Source organism: Grus americana, chromosome 1 (assembly GCF_028858705.1).
Source record: "Grus americana isolate bGruAme1 chromosome 1, bGruAme1.mat, whole genome shotgun sequence".
NCBI lineage: Eukaryota > Metazoa > Chordata > Aves > Gruiformes > Gruidae > Grus > Grus americana.
Window position 1 is genome coordinate 95,558,192 of NC_072852.1, and position 13,571 is coordinate 95,571,762.

The 13,571-nt window shown below is 47.1% G+C and overlaps 1 protein-coding gene across 5 annotated transcripts in view; it reads left to right on the forward strand.

The window, feature by feature from the left end:
• The first annotated feature begins 4,902 nt into the window (after positions 1-4,902).
• Positions 4,903-13,571, forward strand: part of ZPLD1 (zona pellucida like domain containing 1) — a 105,234-nt gene continuing 96,565 nt past the window's right edge. For 2 of the 5 annotated variants that reach the window (XM_054813599.1, XM_054813603.1), the window contains exon 1: positions 9,460-9,627. The gene's annotated coding sequence lies outside the window, so the exon portion shown is untranslated. Of the gene's footprint in view, positions 4,993-6,872; positions 6,951-9,459; positions 9,628-10,282; positions 10,479-13,571 lie in introns of those variants that run through there. The other 3 variants (XM_054813602.1, XM_054813601.1, XM_054813600.1) reach the window with 3 other exon arrangements.

Below are 13,571 nucleotides of genomic sequence, written 5' to 3' on the forward strand. Positions count from 1 at the left end.
GGCGGCGGGGCTGGATGCCGCTTCCCGTCTGCACTTGGCCAAGGAAAAGGCTCGGCGCTGTTGCCTCACAAATATGTCATTATTCTGGAGGAGATTGAGCTAGAGGCTTGGAAAACACTGTCCCATTTTGGCATGGCTTGTCCCTGTGCTGGGACTTGTCAGCGTTATGGGGGAATGAAATGAAAACAAACTTTGAACCTCGGTCACTCCCGTCCAAAATAAATAGGGATGTGGGGGTGGTGATGCCGCTTGGTTTTTCGCTGCATCCTCCAGTCGTGGCTGGGAGGGATGAATTAACCCCGCTCCTGCTGCGGCATCCCTGCCAGCTGTGGGCGTGAGGAAGGGAGATGCCCCCGGGGTTGGGTTCCTGCGCTGCTGCCTTGCCGTGCGAGGCCATGCCAGCCGGCGCTGTGGCCTACTGCGCCCCGTGGGGCTGAGCTCTGTGCACTGCCCACCATGGCGCACGTGCTTAAATTCCAGGAAAAGCAGGGTGAGCTGCACGCTAAATCCCACTCCAGTCCTACCAAGGCCATGTGGGGTCCTCTTCTCCCCCCACTTTGTGTTACCTGCGGGTGCTGCGACTCCTGCACACCCCGTCTCTCCTTCAGCCCTCTCCTGGGACACTGGCATAGCGCTGTATGGGACATAAGGATGATGCTATGGGTTTTGTAAAATGATGGCAGTCTTATCAGGTAGAGGTGTGTTACTCCCACAGTGTGTCTTTGCTGCAGTCGCCCCAAGGAGTGACGACTGTGTTTCCTCCAAGTGGATTGGCTGGCAGATCCAAACTGCCACCCTAAAATACTTCTCATCTGCGGTGCCCTTCTGAAACAAGAACAGGGCATGTTGCTGTTGACTCCCTGAAATGTGGTAAGTTTGTACCTCTGCCATGGGTTTCCTGATATCTGGCAGTGCAGCAGCGGGAGGAGTTGCAGCTGCCAGAACCTCCAGGTGTCCCGAAATCCCAGAGGTGCCCACCTGGCCTGCACAGAGCAGCTTGGACCGAGATGTCTAGGCTGACCAGCGCTATTGCTGATGCTCTCTCACAGCTGAGATCTCCCATGCAGAAATAGGACCGTTTGAACTCTGCGTCTCCAACATTTTTTTTCTTTCTTTTTTGGCAAAGGTAGGTTACTATTCTAAACATAATAGGTTTACGAGTTGCATTATCTGTTGTTCTGCTTTATCTGGGTTATTCCATTTCCTCTGGTCCAGGTAACCAAAAGCTACTGACGGCAGCAGCTCTGACACAGAAGGCAGAGCTCAGAGGTGCTTGAGAGCTTAGCAGATTATATACAAAGACAAGTAACCCTCACCACCCCAAACCACACAATTTTAGTTTAGGAAGGTGTCTACTGAAGTCATGGTTCATTGGTAAATGATTACCATTGAGAAGCAATTGAGTGTGTGTGGTGGGTTGACCCTGGCTGGAGGCCAGGTGCCCACCAGAGCCGCTCTCTCACTCCCCTCATTCACTAAACAGGGGAGAAAAGGCATAATGAAATGCTTGTAGGTCGAGATAAGGACAGGGAGAGATCACTCACTAATTATCGTCACGAGCAAAACAGACCAAACTTAGAGAGGGAATTCATCTAATTTATTACTAGGCAAAACAGAGTAGAGGAATGAGAAAATAAAATCAACTCTTAAAACACTTCCCCCCACCCCTCCCATCTTCCCGGGCTCAACTTCACTCCCAGCTTCAACCTTCCCCCCCTCAGCGGCACAGGGGGACAGGGAATGGGGGTTACGGTCAGTTCATCTCACGGTGTTTCTGCCGCTTCTTCATCCTCAGGGGGAGGACTCCTCTCATCGTTCCCCTGCTCCAGCATGGAGTCCCTCTCACGGGGTGCAGACCTTCAGGAGCAAACTGCTCCAGCGTGGGGTCCCCCACGGGGTCACAAGTCCTGCCAGCAAACCTGCCCTGGCGTGGGCTCCCCTCTTCACGAGTCCACCGGTCCAGCCTGGAACTTGCTCCAGCGTGGGCTTCCCACGGGCCACAGCCTCCTTCAGGTGCCTCCACCTGCTCCGGCGTGGGGTCCTCCACGGGCTGCAGGTGGAATCGCTACACCCCCTCATCCTTCCTCCATGGGCTGCAGGGGGACAGCCTGCTTCACCATGGCCTTCACCACGGGCTGCAGGGGGATCTCTGCTCCGGCGCCTGGAGCTCCTCCTCCCCCTCCATCTGCACTGACCTGGGTGTCTGCAGAGTTTCTTACATCTTCTCACTCCTCTCTCTGGCTGCAAAAGCTCACCCTCTCTAACTGTCTTTCTACTTCTTAAATATGTTATCACAGAGGCGCTGATTGGCTTGGCCTTGGCCAGCGGCGGGCCCGTCTTAGAGCCGGCTGGCATTGGCTCTGTCAGACACAGGGGGAGCTTCTAGCAGCTTCTCACACAAGCCCCCCCTGTAGCCCCCCCGCCACCAAAACCTTGCCACACAAACCCAACACAGTGTGCAACTGAGAATAAATAATTGGAGGAAATCTTAGAGTATGAGGCAACTGCAGGCAGCCTGGAGAGCAAAGTCCCAGAGAAAGAGCTCCCTTTCGTCTGGAGTTTCACAGAAGACTGCACAAATGATTAGAGAAAGTATTAACAGAGCCAATTTGGCATTGCGTATTGGTTGATTGATTCTCCTTGAAAGTTTATTTTAAAATAATGTAAATAAATAAATATCTGAGAGCCATGCAACAACCGTTAGATGAGCAGTGCCCTCCTTCTCTGAGCTGGCTCTTAGGAGAGTGGACAGGATGACCCAAGACGGAGTTTCCACTTCTGTGCTTTTAATGACTGTTGTGAGTGTTTGAGCTGAACTGAAGAAATTCATCCTGGAAGCAAAATCAAAGCGTCCTTGGCTTTTTGTCAACCACCGCTATGTGCGTCTGCTTCCCTGTTCCCAGACCTTCCCCGGGTTTCAGGGTTTCACTGTCCGGGCTGTGCGAGCGGACGTGTGCCAGGAGCTCGGTGGTGAGGAGCTGACGTGGGGACGGGGCCGTGCAGTGGAGAACCTGCCCATGTGGCAGGCAGGGCATGCCACGCAGCTCTCTGGCAGTGGCCAGGGAGCCTTTGGCTTTCGCACCACCAGCGATTCACGCTGCTGAGAGGGAAGAGACAGCGTGGGTAGATGTTCTGCTCCTACTGACTGCGTGGCTGAGGTCTTAGAAAAGTGGATGGACCTTTTGTGACAAGGAGTACTGGAAAACGCTTGCACACGATGGCTTGTTCCAGTTAATATCAGAGCTTTTTAGTATCGTGGCAAGCATGAGCACTTAGTAGCATCAAACCTAAGATTAAAGAGTGGATTTAGCTGTCCTGTGCTAGGGCTTGTGCTTCTGTGCATGTACTGATTAATACCAGTTTTTATGCTGGCTGACTCACAGCTCCTAAACCAGTATATTGTGGGCTTGGTTATTTTTTCTAGTATTCCTCTACCCACACCTAGGATGTCCATACAGTAGTGTGGGAGCACATCTGGCCTCTCAGTATTATGCTTCTTGGGGCAGTTTTCTTGCAATTGGGCAATTCTTATGGGCTAGAAAAACAAACTCCATATTTGTAATGATTTTAGGCCTTGGTGTTTGGCAGGGTTATATACCCTTTCTCATTCATGTCCGTGTTTAGGTCTGGGCTTTGTCAGTGATGAGTGTGTATCCCACAATGCTATATAGTCCAGTATTTCCAACACCAACACCAACACACACACACACACACACAAGCAGTTGAGCTTCTAAAACTCTGAGACTGATTTGAACATAAAAGTTTTTACACACTTGGGTTTCACTTGCCTTTGATTTTGAGTCTTAAATGATACCTGCTTTGAAGCACTTCTGAGCTCCAGGTACTTAATTTCATTTTAATGAGAGTCCAGGTTGTCTTAATTGCATGATACTTGGCAGTGGTAAGAAAAATAGCAAAAATCATGAGACCTTTGATACTTGCCAGAGGTGTACCAGAACCCGTGGGTAATTTTTAATGTCTTATTCTCCAGTCCAGTTTTCAGGTGTGGCTGACTAATACTGCTTTCCAGTTAGTGGACATGAACTTTAGTCATGAATACCTTTGTTTTCTACATCTGATATGACACACAGTGCCTTAAAGCTCTGTTTATTTTTTAAGGAAGATATGAAAAACTGCTTTGTCATAGCTGATTGTCTCGGTATTTATCATTATGATGCTGAGCCCTGACACTTCATTCAATGTGTGTGCATGAGCACGTGTGTTTGTGGGTACACAGCACTGCTAGCAGATTTCTCTTTCCCAAGCTGCACTAGTTACTCGGACCATTAATTCAAAGCCCCAGAGATGGGAGAAGGCAGAACTGATAGTTAACGCTGGACTGGAGAGCTTGTGCTGTTTGGATTATAACAGTATGTGTCAAGAAACGGGCTCATTTTTGGTTATGCTTCCTTGGAGCTGGATTCTCTGTCCACTGGAGTCAATGGGCTTGGTTTTGTTGACTCCAGCAAAACAGGATACAGCTTGTGGAGGCTGACCTACCTCCAGCTCAGACAAAATGTCACCATCTTTAATAGCATGAAATTTTTCTGGAGGGTTGAGCATCTCCAGGCTCTCTTTCCTATTATTCCACTGTTATTCCCATTTGCTTGTAAGTCACCAGTAAACTCTGCTGCTTCTTTAAATGAAGTGGGGTGAAGGATGCCAAGTGGACCAGCTGGGCTTCATCAGGAGGGGGAGGCAGCAGTGGGGCTGAGGAAGTTGGAAGAGGCTGCAGGTATTTGCATGAATGCCTTCCAGAAGTGAGAATCACCTGTGAAGAAGAGTTAACTGGGCTCTGAGGTGCCTTCTTTGGGGTATAAAAGGCCTGGAAAAGCTTTGCCTCGTCTTTGCTTTCTTGTCTTGAGGGGCAGAACAGAGGTAGAAAGCTGTGATGGGACCTGTCCTCTATGGCTATGGCCGAGAGCCTGCATGTACGGTGATTCTCTCCTTGACTCTGAGAGCAGATGTCAATAAAAGCAACAAAACCAAAAGGTATGGTTATTCTTTATTTTTGCAAATGTTCTCCAGGAAGCCAGTGCCTTTTCTTCTGCTGATGCTGTGCTTACTGATGCGTGCAATAACTCAGTGAGGTTTTGTTTAGTTTTTCCTGAGTTTTTGTGAATTGTTTGAGCCAACTTAACTGTAGCTTCTTCAATGCCCTTGTTTTTTCTAAACCCTCCATGAAGAGGTAAATTAATTTATATCAGTGTGCCTTCTAAAGGAATATTTGCTAATTAATTTGAGCTGCCTCTACTGTTTGCCTGTACCCATTGAACTGGTAGTAGCTATGAACGGAGATAACTGCTGTCACTGGGCAATTATGGTTTTATTTCCTTCTGACAAAAAGTGCTGCTTCAAGAGGTGTTTGAAGCCTGGGCCTTGTTTTTATTATAAAAAAGGTATAATCTCAATATGCCTTGGTTAACACTTAGTAGGAGCCTAGGGAATACAAAGCGTTTTTGTAGTTGTGATTCAAGACAGTGATTTGAGCTAGTCAGCCTGTTAACTTATGGACAGGAGCAGGGATGGGACTGGCCCCCCAAAATCCCTTTGATTTGCAGACTTGTTAGGTCTGCAGATCTGCAAAGAAATCTTTCAGGCCGAGGCACTGAATATCTGTGTCAGATAAACCTGTTTGAGTGCTGCTTGGCTACAGTTAGGAGGAAGTTCTGTGCCTCCCTTGCGAGCAGATGAGGATTGATTTGGCTTTCAGTTACCCTGTCTCCCATCAAGTGCACGTAACCCTGGTATGCAAGACTTGCCATAGCTTAAGAGAAGAGTTTTTGGTGCCTGTGCTTACAATAGTGACTGTTCCTTCCTCTCTCCCAGGTGCTCTTCCCCCCCTTCTCCAGTGTAAACTCTCTCCTGCTGCTGTTTGTTTGCCTGAGGCTTTCTACATTATCCTATGAATATGATCTCAGCCTAAAATCCAAACCAACATATAAATACAACAGCAAGCAGCAGAACAGTTGTTGGTTTTTGTTTTTGCCTGTGTTGTCTGTTTCTGGAGAAGTCACCCTTGTTTTCAGCATCTTGTTTAAATTACTGAGGTATTCCCATGTCTTTGAAGGGTTACTCTGCGCTTGCCTGTGGTATGCTGCTTCTAATCACCTCCATTTATTGCTGACACATACTTGGCTCGTTTTACCTGTCTGTGATCTGGAGATGGGGGGCAGGAGGAGGAGGAGGAAGCGTCTTGCTTTCTTAACCTTGGGATGGCAGGTAGCAGTGCAGAGCCCTGCCAGGGTGGGCTAACACCGTGAAAGAGGGGAAGAGGAGGGTTACTAATCACAGCTTTCCTGTTAAAGCCCCTCTTGGGAGTAACAGCCCACCGCAGAAGGGTCTGGATACGCGCGTACGCCGCTGCTCAGCAGTGGGGACAGGATGCATTAGTGCAAGGTGTGTTGGTGCCCCATGCTAGCGCTGGAAGAGAGGGAGGTTCCCCCTGTGCCAGGCTCCTGACGGTGGTGCCGGTGTGAGCACAGCGACTGTGCTCCTTTGGGAGCCCCTTGGTCCCTGTTCTCCCTCCCTCCTCACCTCTTCATGGAGCACAGGCTGGAAGTTGGTTGCACCACCCCTGACCGATACTCGTGAAAGAGTCGCTGTGGTGCACGCAGGAGCTGTTTGGGAGCGAGGGCAAGCCTGGGGCACTGAAATGAGTGAGCTTGTTGTTGCAACACCTCCTGCGTGGCCGTGGTTTCAGTTCTTGCACTCCTCCCCTCCTTGCTGATGAATGCTGTAGGAATGCGCCAAGCCAAAGTCTCTGGGTTTCTGTTTAAATTTTCACTTTTCTTGACCCTCTGAATAAAAGAAGCTAAAAAGGGACGCAAAATATTCTGGGCTCCAAAACAAGGTGATGCTGTGGTGCTGGAGCACTTTAAAAAACGACCCATGGACTTTTAGGTTTTCCATGAGAGCCTGGTTAAAGGGAGCTCCTCCCCAGAGAGCAGGTATGTGGCTCCTACAACTTGTGTCCCTCTAAGACGCATTCAGGAGAGGAGCAAAATCATTAACTGTTCCCAAAAGCTTGGCTTAAGAATTTAAAATATGCTGTCCAAGAGGATAGGAAAATTGAAAACATGACAACTATATTGTGGCTCATGATGAGGTCTGCTAGGCAGAACAGAAGTACAAAAAACATATGTTAGTGGAAGCTCTACTGGAAAAAACAAGTGCAATTCACATGCACTCATCTTTCTGGCAATGTCTTCCAAAATTATTCCAGTGTTAGTCTGATTTGTTACTAAGTTTGCAAAGCAGTAGTGTGAAATGCTACTGTGGGTTTTCTTCCTGCCCTACAATTGGCTGATCAGTGATTTAAAGTCAAGTGAAGGCTGGGATTTCAAAATCTGTAAGGTATTTTTGTGCTTGGGAATGTCTTCAGCCATCCCTTCTAACTTGAATACTTGTTTTCTATAACTTGGCTGTAATGTTTTCTTGCCTCAGTCAACATCATCATTGAAGTAATGATATTAAATTAGTCATGATCCTGTAACTTGCAGCAGGTTTTGTTCCCAAATGGGATGCTGTGTCAGCACAGCACATTGTGTGTTGTAGACTGCAGGGCTGGAGCCTTCTCACTCACTTTCTACTTTTTTTTTTTTAATAAATAGCACAAGTTGAGATGCTTTCTAAAACAAAAATAGAGAAAGCAAATATGATTATTTTTAGGCTTTCAGCTCAAGGGGGTGAAGGTCAAAAACATGCAATTGAGCAAAGTTATTAATTAATAACTAGTTACCGGATTCTTCCCAATTTATGACTTCATGTATCGTAACTCTTTGGTAAGACCTCCTTGCCAGTTATAAACATGCCCGCTGAGTAATCATACAGTACGTACAGCCAAAAAATAAAGCTGAGTACTCAGCAGCTACCAATTAGTAGAGCCTGTTCCTGACTACAGCAGGTCAGAGAAGTTATTCAGCAAAACAGTTTGTTGAAGGAAAGATTTCTCAGTTTTATTAAAACATAGAGGAAGCCTCGTTTGTGCTGCAGAGGAGCCAGCTCTGCTGGAGTGCGCTGCCCGTGCTGGGAGCAGGGACTGGCTGAGGTGCTGGGCGTTGAAGGGCAGCCCTGCAGTTCGCTCGGAAATGGGCCACATCTCTGGGGAGACTTCTTGCCTCTGCCTGAAAAGCGGTGCCCTCTGTGACTGAGCTCTGGGTTTGGGCGAGGGCTGCAGTGCCATAGCTGTGCTGAACTAACAATGGAATGCTGCTGGGCAAGGTGGGGGCCCTCATGAGAAAGCCCCAGGAGACCTCCAATGATGGCCACTTCTCTGTGCTGCTTTTTGAAAGTGCTGTGCAGTTTGAGCAGAAGATTAAACCTGAAAATGGCTTGGAGAGCATCTGCTTCCCTACTAGCCTTCAGACTTTAATGCTTAACCATCCTTTATAATCAGGACATTATGGATGTTTGTGTTTCTTCTAGCAGTGGGGGGAGTGGAGAGGGAGAGAGGCGGGTATGAAAAGTGAGTGTGAAGTCAGGAAGGTGAGGACCAAAGAGCTGGACAAGATCTTTTCTCTTCCCAGCTGCTGGAGAACTTCTTTTGTGTAGGGAGGAACCCACAGTCCATCTTATTCCAATTTAAGCATATTTCAATAATAAATGCAGTTTCAGTGTGAGAGGCTGAAACACCACTAGAAATCACTGCTCATTAGGCAGTGGCCGCTTTATTTGTGGAAGGCTTGATCTCAGAATCCCCAAGGGATCAGGATCCTGCAGGAGGTGGATCTCCCTATCTCCCTGATCACCTCTCTGCCTCCTATCATCATGGCTATTTGCAGTCACTAATAACCTCATCACTTGCCCGTAAGGCATTTTCTTTGCCTTATGGATTAGAGGCTGAAGTGCAGTACAGACTAAATGACTTGCCCAAGGTCACGCAGGAAGTTGGTGTCTGAGCCAAGAAGTTCAGAACCAGTATTTCTGAATCACGACTTTGACATCCCTGTACTAACTTTGATTTGGTTAAGGTTGGGTCCCTGGGGAGAAGGAAAGAGTTAAAAAAACCCCAAACCCATGATGATGATCTTTAGTGAGAAACAGTGCCTCCAATTCAAATGTTTCTCTCTTGCTCTGACCCTTCATATCTCCCGAGCTGTCAATTATTCTAAAAAGCCTTATCCGATGTGTTTGTCACATTCCCCATGAATAGCCTTTCAGGATCACAAATCCTTCTTGCTTGCAGCCTCTTGGGTTTTTCTTTATTTTCTTTTTTCTTTTGGTGGTGGTTTTTTTTCTTCATGTGCTGTTGGATGGCAGGCGAAGGGAGGAACCTCAGAGGCAGCCAGCCAAGGGTGTGAGTGGTACAGGGTTAAGTAATGGCTTTGCTGACATGGATTCCCGTAATTGCTGCCTACTCCTGCCCTGCCAGGAACAACCCATCAGGCGGGAGGTTTTGAAAGTCAAAACAGTCCAGGCCAGTAATCTATTGACCTGTGCAGGGCTGCAGGAGAAAGCCTGTGCCTATGTGTGTGCTCTGTGAGGGAGCTTATTAATTAAATGTAATAATATTTAATTATCTAAGTAATAAGTGGCTTGGAGCTACAAGAGATTGATGAAGCACACATCAGAGGCTTGGGGAGGTCGGTGTGCTCAGGGTGCAGGAGGGAGAGAGGACCCTGTAAGGTGAGCTCTGGGGGGCTGCAAGGCAGCGGCTGCCTGGGTGCAGGATGCTGGTCATCCATGGTAAAAGCTGCCTCACTCCTGTCTTAGCTGCTCAGTAAAGGGCATGATTTCCCCCCCTACCTTTTTTGTCTATATCCCCTTTTATTTATTCTAGATCCAGCAGAAATGGACTATGAGGGCGGAGTTATGGATTTCTTGTAATGTCCAAGCAAATACTCCATATTGGTTGCAGCTCTAAAGCAATCTGAAGAGGCTGAATACACGTTCTGATGTCCATAGGATCAGAAGCTTTCTCTGTTTTTCACTAATAGCTTAAAAAAAGGGATGTAACTCTAAATTTGCTTCATTAAACCCTGCCTCCCAGTCTATCTCTTTAACTGACCAATGAAGCAAACTCCAGGACCTCATTTTTCCACTGGTTATTTCCTGCTCACTTTGAGTTCATGAATTTATCCATGCCTCCTCCTTGTCACAACACCAGAGATGCATTTCAAAGCCTAGTGCTCTGAAGGTGACTGTTCAAAGTAACAGTTTGATGGACAAACTGATGTTTAGATTTATTTTGAAGTCTTCTACCAAAAAATCCACATTAGGCTCTCAAGAATGTCCTCTTTGTCAGAGGAAGCATTGCTTTATCTTGTGTGTTACTGCTGTGTCCTGCTTCATCAAAAGGAGATGTTGTCCTGGAAATCTGCTAACACCAGGTGATAGAGATATGAAACATCAGTGGACAGGGAGAGGGAAGTGCAGGTTATCCAGAATCACCACAGAGTAAAGGTCTGCCTGACCTGTGTCAGATTGTCTTCTGCAGCTAGGCAATGAAACCATAACTTCTGTCAGCTCTTCAGAAGGTAAAGAGCATTTAACCTCTCTTCCTTGAGCAAAACTTAGTTATCCTGACTCTGCTTGTTGACTGGAGTCCAAATGCTCTTCTGCTCCCCTTTCTCATTAAACAGACTGACCTATTTATTCATGTTGCTTAACTCTCCTTTGACCTAAGATGCTGTACATATACAGTACTATTGATTTTTCCATGGTGCGGGTATGGGAACCATAGCCTAAATGTGTTCTTTCCTCAACAGCATATTTTTAAAAACAAAATCAACAAACTTCTGTCTTCTCTTTAAGTATTACTTAAAAGATCTGGATGCCAAAGTATCATGATGGAAAGATTTTGGAGAAAAGTAAAAGCTTGTTCATGGACTTATTTTTGAATTATCAGATCTGTTGCGATTTGTAGCGTGTGGGTTTTTTTGTGATGTTTGCAGTGATTGTTTTTCCTGACTGGGATTCTTTTAGAGGCTTTAACATTCAGTGTGTCTGTGTACATTTTTGCATGCTGTTCCTTGGCTTTAGGAAACTTGCGGTCTCAGGTTTTGGGCCATAAAATGTGGCTGCTTTCATAAGGCTGATGTTGAAGAGTGGGTGATTGCTTGTGAAATGCTCTTGACCAATGCTTTGCTAGGGTGTGGGCCTTCGCACAAAATCTGGAGCGGAGCTGGGAGGAAGAGGGGACAGAAGTAGAGATGCTCAGGGAGGCTCTTGGAGCTCCTTCCTCTGCTGGGGCAGGCATGAACTGCTGTGTCACTAATGCAGAGGGGTTCACCTAGGCCTTTGGTGTTTTAGCTAGTCATGCTGTTGACACATGGGTGAAGCAGCTTTGCTTAACTGCCTTATTTGAGGCAACACTTCAGCTTGTGGGGAATCTCTCTGAAATGACGTCGTGGTTTCAAACATCTGTTTTTGCCTTTCTGTGGACTGCATGCATAGCCACGTTGTCCATTCCTTCTTGGTGTGAGAGTGTGCAAGCGTGCCAAAATCCAGCCCTCTACAGATACCAAACACAGCTGTTATGTAGCACTTGCAGAGAGTACCACAAATCTTCATTTTTGCAGGCTTATGTCAACCAACTCATACCAGTAAAACCAGCAAGAATGGTTTGCTGTTCTTGAGAACTTTTACTTAATCCATTTTAAAAAGCTAAGAATCTTCTATAGTGATGACTTTGATGTTTATCAGAAGAGATATTAGAAAGGGGAGGCACAAAATAACTACTTTGCACAAAAGAGGAATGAGTTACGTTCTTGGTTCAAACACCATCTGGAGTTTGCTTTGGCTTTAGTTATGTGGAAAGAGCTCCACTCACTGGTAGACCAAATTTCTACACTGTTATTTGTGATTACTTGGTCCTGGGCTAAAAAGATATCAACTGGAGCAGCTATTCCAAAAGATAATGTGACTACCTTACTGGGAAATCCTAGTGTATATATTGGGTTAGAGAAAGTATATTTTTATGGATGTGAATGGAGTAGGTCTAGAAGGTCTTCAGAAGAGTTTGCTATTTGGCTCACTCACACATGAGTGGCTGATGGACACAGCATGCTTTGTTCCTGCTATGATTAAAACAAAAAAATTCCGGCTTTGACCAGGCAGTGAGCAACATTTTTTTTTTTTCCCCTGACCAAGTCAGCACTTTTGCTTCCTCCTTTGCTGTCCACAAGGAGCAGGCCCCTCTGCAAATGCCGGACTATCGTAGAATGGTTTGGGTTGGAAGGCACCTTTAAGGTCATCAAGTTCCAACCCCCCTGCCATGGGCAGGGACACCCTCCACTAGACCAGGTTGCCCAAAGCCTTATCCAACCTGGCCTTGAACACTTCCTGTTCCAGTGCCTCACCACCTTCATAGAGAATTTCTTCTTAATATCTAATCTAAATCTACCCTCTTTCACTTCCAAACTGTTACCCTTCATCCTATCACTACAATCCCTGATAAAGTCCCTCCTCATCTTGTCTTTAGGCCTGCTACATGCTGAAAGGCTACAATAAGGTCTCCCCAGAGCCTTCTCTTCTCCAGGCTGAACAACCCCAACTCTCTCAGCCTGTCCTCATAGGAGAGGTGCTCCAACCCTCTGATCAGCTTCGTGGCCCTCCTCTGGACTCGCTCCAACAGCTCCATGTCTCTCCTGTACTGGGGCCCCCAGAGCTGGATGCAGTACTCCAGGTGGGGTCTCATGAGAGCTGAGAAGGGAGGTAGAATCACCTCCTCTGACCTGCTAGCCACACTTGATGCAGCCCAGGACACAATTGGCTTTCTGGGCCGCAAGTGCACATTGCTGGCTTATGTCCAGTTTTTTGTTCACCTGGTGGTGTGCTGCGTGGCTGCCTGCCTGAGGGCTGCTTAGTGGGAGGCTCTTGGGAGTTTGCTGTTCCAACAGGTACCAATGAACTGTTTAACACAGGGTTCATCAATGATGGTTTGGAGGCCCTCCTGACAGTTAAATATTGTAGGCTTATCCATGACTATATCCTTCAGAGAGAGATCATGGTTTGTGAGTTGCTGTGTCATACTTCGAATGCAGGACAAGGCTTGCCTAGTTACAAGCATGATGGGGCCATGTATGCAGAGATGAGTTGGTGCTGGCCCTGGAGGCACTGTTGTTGCAACAGCAAGGCACTGCTGGGGTGTGGGTCTAAGCACATGAGGCTGGATGGCTTTCAGATCCCAGCCAGGCATGAGCCTTGTGGATGACCGGGGCTGTCTTCGCTCAGGGATTGCTTCGTGTTGGTCCTAGCCAAGTAGTAAGAGAGATGTTTCTAGAAACAAGGAATGCTTTGTGCCCACATAAAATGGTTACAGCTTGATTTGTCATCCATGTTACACCATCTGGGCTACTCCACTGCCATTGACTATGACCAAAGTCCTTCTTGGTTGTCTCTGAGGCTGGCCAGCTTACCTGCTGCCTGGCTAGTGGGTTGGAGGGTGTATGAGTAAGTGGTGTGTATATACGATGCTGTGCTAATATGGCCCTGGGGATCTTGTGCCTTTTTGGGGCACTTAGGACAGCAGCTCTGGCTATGTGGGCACGGCAGCCAGCACAGCCACAAAAATGGTGGATACGTGTTGTAAATGATAGAAACAAATTCTGTCTGAGCCTGCAATGACT